We start from the raw sequence: 6,352 nt of genomic DNA, 5'->3' as shown, positions 1-6,352 counted from the left end.
TGGCAGGGTGGTACGGAGCTGAGGTTGAGTGTTTGATTCCATTTACTGACATGAATCTTGTAAACTCGTCACTTACAAAAGCTTGCTCGTTGTCACTTACCAGCTGCAGCGGCAATCCGAAGCATGCAAACGTTGTTCTGAGACACTCTATCGTCTGAGCTGCGGTGGAGGAGTCAGTGCAAAACACCTCTGGCCATTTGGAATGGGCATCAACTACAATCAGAAACATGTGCTTTTCAAAGAGACCAGCGAAGTCCACATGAATTCTCTGCCATTGTTCTGTGGGCCGTTCCCATGGTGGACTGGGACAGGAGAAGGCATGTGAAGGGTTTCCAAACATCCGCTACAGTTCTTTGCCCTATTTTCTATCTGTTGATCCAGACCTGGCCCCCAGAAGTGGCTCCCTGCGAGCAGCTTCATTTTGACAATTCCAACATGACCTTCATGTAGTTGCTGCAAACCTGATGTTGGCATTTCTGGGGTATCATGACTCTCATTCCCCACATCAAACATACTTGGTACGTTGTAATTTCGTTTCTCTGCTGTAAATACGAAGTCAGCTCCTTTCTGCCAGTAGCTGGCCATCCTGACATGGTGTAGGTGTACACTTTTGACAAGGTCACATCTTTCCTTGTCTCCTGTTTGATAACTGTGCTTGTGACCGGTAGTGCCTCGAGCTGAGCGGTATGGAAAATGTCCACTGCATCCACACTCCTTTGTCTTTCTCTTGTACACGGCAGTCTGGATAATCCATCTGCATTTGTGTGGAGGGACGACGGCTTAAACTCAATGTCATACATATGACTGGCAAGGAACAGGGTGTATCGCTGTAACCTGGCTGCTGTCATTGCCGGAATGCCTTTCTTTGGACTGAAAATGGAAAGCAACGGCTGGTGATCCTTAACCAGTGTGAAAAGCTTGCCATTTTGGCATGCGTGGAATTTCTTGACGCCCCACGCTAGCGCCAGTGCTTCTTTGTCGATTTGTGAGTCGGTTTTCTCTGAATCATTCAACGTTTGTGATGCATATGCAACTGGCCTCTCTGACCCATCTTTCAGTGTGTGTGAAAGGACAGCCCCTAAGCCATAAGGGGACGCATCACAAGCCAACTTCACTGGCAGGTCAGGGTTGTAATGCATCAGGACCTGTTCAGATGTGATGAGCCGTTTTGCCTCAAATGTATTTTCACAATGTTCTGTCCACCGCCATGTCCTATTCTTTTCCAGAGCTGATTTAGAGGCTGGAGTACTGCTGAAAGGTTTGGGAGGAATCTTCTGTAGTAATTGATCAGTCCAGGTGCTCTTTGTCGGTGTGTCCCTTTGTGATCATGTCATCCAGGATACACTGGGTTCCTGGGATTCCTTGCAAAATCTGGTGAATAGTTCATTGCCAAATGCTGGGGCTGATGCAATGCCAAAAACCAGGCGGTTATACCTGTATAGACCTTTATGTGTGTTTATTGTCAGGTACTGTTTGGAGCTCTCTTCAACCGGTAGCTGCAGGTAAGCCTGTTTCAGATCGATTTTACTGAAGTGTTTCCCACCAGCTAGTGCAGCAAAGATGTCATCCAGACGTGGCAGGGGGTATTGGTCCACATGCAACATTGAATTCACAGTTACCTTGAAGTCCCCACACATTCTAACAGACCCGTCTTTCTTCACAATAGGAACTATGGGTGTGGCCCATTCGCTTCTGTCCACTTTCGTCAGGATCCCTGTATCCTGCAAGCGATCGATTTCCGCTTCCACCTTTGGTCTCAGGGAGTATGGAACAGATCTGGCTTTGCAGAATTTGGGGGTTACGTCATCTCTTAGTACAAGGTTTGCTATGAAGCCTTTTACTGTTCCCATCTGATCACTGAAAACAGTGTTGTATTTCTTCCGCAAGTGTTCCAGTGTTTGGTCTGTGCCTTTCTCTTTGGACTGGAACGTGTGGAGCATTTTCAAGTCACACCAGTTCAGCTTTATTTTTGAAAGCCATTCCCTGCCAAATAATGGGGGGCCAGTTCCAGGCACCACATACAGCTGTAACTGCTGTGTTTGCCCCCCCATAACGCACTCTGATCTGCAACACCCCCATTGGGCTCAATCTCTTTCTTGAGTAGGTCTTCAGCAACACATTTGTGTTCTTCAGCTTGGTAGCCTTGAAATGCTCATTGTAGACAGTAGTGGAAATTATAGACACTGCAGATCCTGTGTCCAGCTCCATTTTGAGGGGTTTGCCTTCGATATCTGGTGTCACCCATATTATGCTACTGCTGGGAGAAGTCACTTAAACTCCATTGTACCAATTAATTGTTCATCTGAATCACTGCCACTGTTCTCTGCTAGTGCATTCACAGACCCTTTCATTTTCTCTGGCCCAGCCAGAGCCCAGACTTGAACCGAATCGAACATCTCTGGAGAGACTTGAAAATAGCTGTGCAGCGACGCTCCCCATCCAACCTGAAAGAGCTTGAGAGGATCTGCAGAGAAGAATGGGAGAAACTCCCCAAAACTTTTTTTTTTTTACTGTTTTTGCTTTGTCATTATGGGGCATTTTGAAAATGTTGGAATAAAGCTGTAAAGTAACAACAACAAAAAAAGAGGCAAGGGGTTTAATACTTTCCGAATGCCCTGATGCACTGAATGCAATGCACTGATCTGGAATCCCATAGGGCAGTGCACAATTGGCCCAGCGTCGTCCGAGTTTTGCCGTCATTGTAAATAAGAATTTGTTCTTTAACTGACTTGCCTAGTTAAATGAAGAAAAATTTAAAACTGTATGTACAAACTATTTCCAGTAATGTAGCATCTGCAAAGGACAAGAACCGAATGTAGCTAGTTGAATGTAACTAGGACAGGAAGTCTCTCCAGCGCCTCGACCAGCGCAACCGGGGTTACCTCTAACCGTCCCTCCTATATCCAGTCCCGGTGGGATGCGTCTCTCCCTTCCCAGGGAGTATGATGGGACGGCAGCACGGTGCTAGGTGTTCCTATTACAGCTGGACCTGTACCTGTCCACCGTTCACCCAGCTCCTTCGGGAAGGGAATGGGTGTCCGCCTTCGTCTCATGCCTCTCGGGAGTGGGCAAAAGCCGTGTGGGGAGAAGGAGACGCGGCGTTGGACCACTTCAAGGAGTTCACCCGCCGCTTCCGGGCCGTCTTCGACTATCCGCCCGAGGGTAGAGTGGCGGGGGAACTGCTCTTCCACTTGAGGTAGGGGACGAGGAGCGCCCAGCAATTCTGGACCTTGATCGCCAGAGCAGGATGAAATGACAGGGCCCTTATCGACCACTACCGATGCAGCCTGTGCGAGGATGTCCGACAGAAGTTGGCCTGCAGGGATTTTCACATCACTTTTGACCAACTGGTGGATCTGTCCATCCGGTTGGATAACCTGCTGGTCACCAGCGGACGTCCAGAGAGGAGTCTGTCGGTTCCATCTTCCAGCACCCCTGCTCCGGTGCCCATGGAGCTGGGAGGGGCTGCGCTTAGGGAGGCTGGAGGAGGGACCGCACGTGCACCATCTGTGGCCGCAGAGGACACACTGCCAATCGGTGCCAGGTTGGTCCCTCTGGGAGTCGAGGCAGCAGGCAGGGCACTCTAGCGTCACCCCAGGTGAGTCTGCACCATTCACATCCAGAGTCCTCTGTTGTCCATCTGTTTGTACCTGTGTGTTTTCCTGAGTTTTCCCCGCATAAGGCGCTCGTCATCTCAGGCACGGCTGGGTATTTTATCGACAGAGCGTTCGCCCTTAGTTTAGGGATCCCCATTATTCCTGTGGTTAGACCTTTCCCGGTACAAGCTCTGGATAGTCGACCATTAGGGTCCAGGCTAATCAAGGAAGCCACCATCTCCCTGGTCATGGTGACGCAGGAGGTTCACGAGGAGAGAATTAGTCTCTTCCTCATTGACTCTCCTGCGTTTCCCGTGGTACTAGGCCTCCCCTGGTTAGCTCATCATGACCCCACCATTTCATGGCAACAGAGGGCTCTCACGGGGTGGTCGCGAGAGTGCTCGGTGAGGTGTGTAGGGGTTTCCGTTGGTGCTACCACGGTGGAAAGTCTAGACCAGGTCTCCACCATAAGCATCCCCCCGAATATGCCGATTTGGCTCTCGCCTTCTGTAAGAAGAAGGCGACTCAATTACCACCCCATCAACGGGGAGATTGTGCGATAAATCTCCTGGTAGATGCTGCACTTCCCAGGGGTCACGTGTATCCCCTGTCGCGAGCGGAAACGGCGACTATGGAGACATATGTCTCTGAATCCCTGCGTCAGGGGTACATTCGGTCCTCCACTTCCCCCGCCTCCTCAAGTTAATTTTTTTTGTGAGGAAGGAGGGAGGTCTGCGCCCGTGCATTGACTATCGAGGTCTCAATCAAATCACGGTGAGGTACAGTTACCCGCTACCTCTCATTGCCACGGCGATTGAGTCAATGCACGGGGCGCGCTTCTTCACTAAACTAGATCTCAGGAGCGAGTACAACCTGGTGCGTATCCGGGTGGAAGACGGCGTTTAGTACCACCTCAGGGCATTATGAGTATCTCGTCATGCCGTACGGGTTGATGAATGCTCCATCAGTCTTCCAATCCTTTGTAGACGAGATTTTCATGGACCTGCACGGGCAGGGTGTAGTGGTGTATATTGATGACATTCTGATATACTCCCCTACACGCGCCGAGCAGGTGTCCTTGGTGCGCAGGGTACATGGTCTCCTTCCTAGGGTATCGCATTTCCACATCAGGGGTGGAGACGGAGAGTGACCGCATTTCAGCCGTGCACAACTGGCCGACTCCCACCACGGTAAAGGAGGTGCAGCGGTTTTTAGGGTTTGCCAATTACAACCTGATATTTATCCGGGGTTTTGGCCAGGTGGCTGCTCCCATTACCTCACTGCTGAAGGGGGGTCCTGTACGTCTGCATTGGTCGGTTGAGGCGGACAGGGCTTTTGGGCACCTAAGAGCTCTGTTTACCTCGGCTCCCGCGCTGGCCCACCTGGATCCCTCTTTGGCGTACATAGTGGAGGTGGACGTGTACAAGGCTGGGATAGGAGCCGTGCTCTCTCAGCGCTCAGCACGCCACCGAAGCTCCGCCCCTGTGATTTCTTCTCGAAGAAGCTCAGCACGGCAGAGCGGAACTAGGATGTGGGGGACCGGGATCTGTTGGCTGTGGTTTAAGCTTTGATGGCGTGGAGACATTGGCTTGAGGGGACTTAATACCCTTTTCTCATCTGGACTGACCACCGCAACCTGGAGTACATCCGGGCAACAAGGAGACTGAATCCTCGTCAGGCAAGGTGGGCCATGTACTTTACCCGTTTTGTGTTTACCCTGTCCTACAGACCAGGTTCCCAGAATATGAAGAAGGATTGTCCCGGCTGTATGTCACAGAGGAGCGGCCCATGGATCAGACTCCCATACTCCCGGCCTCCTGCCTGGTAGCGCCGGTCGTGTGGGAGCTGGACGCAGACATTGAGCAGGCGTTCCGTACATAGGCCGCTCCCCTCCAGTGTCCCATCGGGCGTCTGTACGTTCTGTCGGTGACCAGTTGATCAATTGGGCCCAAACGTCACCCTCCTCTGGTCATCTGGGGATCGGTCGGACGGTGCGCTGTCTGACTGGTCCTGTCGTCTCCTCCCTTTGCCCGGCCTTACAGACTGTGGAGGCCTTGTTTAGACACGTCTTCAGGCAATACGGGGTGCCTGAGGATATAGTGTCTGATCGGGGTTCACGTCGAGGGTCTGGAAGGCGTTCATGGAACGTCCGGGGGTCTCGGTCAGTCTTACCTCAGGTTTTCACCCCGAGAGTAGCAGGCAGGTGGTGAGAGTAAACCAGGATGTGGGTAGGTTTCTGAGGTCCTATTGCCAGGACTGGCCGGGGGAGTTGGCAGCGTTCGTGCCCTGGGCAGAGATGGACCAGAACTCGCTCCGCCACTCCTCCACTAACCTCACGCCCTTCCAGTGTGTATTGGGGTACCAGACGGTTCTGGCTGCTTGGTATCAGAGTCAGACCGAGGCTCCTGCAGTGGACGACTTGTTCTGGCGTGTGGAGGAAACATGGGACGCCGCCCATGTCCACCTTCAGTGCGCCGTGCTGTGCCAGAAAGTGGGCACAGACCGATTGCACCGGGGGACTTTGTCTGGCTCTCGACCCGAAACCTGCCCCTCCGCCTGCCCTGCCGGAAGCTGGGCCCGCGGTTTGTGGGGCCATTCAAAGTCCTGAGGAGACTGAACAAGGTGCGTTACAGGTTACAGCTTCCCCCCGATTACTGTATTAACCCCTCGTTCCATGTGTCTCTCCTCAGGCCGGTGCTGGTTGGTCCGCTCCAAGAGTCTAAGGTGTGGGAGGTTCCTCCGCCCCCTCTGGACAT

This window comes from Oncorhynchus mykiss, chromosome 8 (assembly GCF_013265735.2).
Source record: "Oncorhynchus mykiss isolate Arlee chromosome 8, USDA_OmykA_1.1, whole genome shotgun sequence".
In the NCBI taxonomy this organism is placed as follows: Eukaryota; Metazoa; Chordata; class Actinopteri; order Salmoniformes; family Salmonidae; genus Oncorhynchus; species Oncorhynchus mykiss.
The sequence above is the reverse complement of the archived record's forward strand: the minus strand, read 5'-3'. Positions refer to the sequence as shown.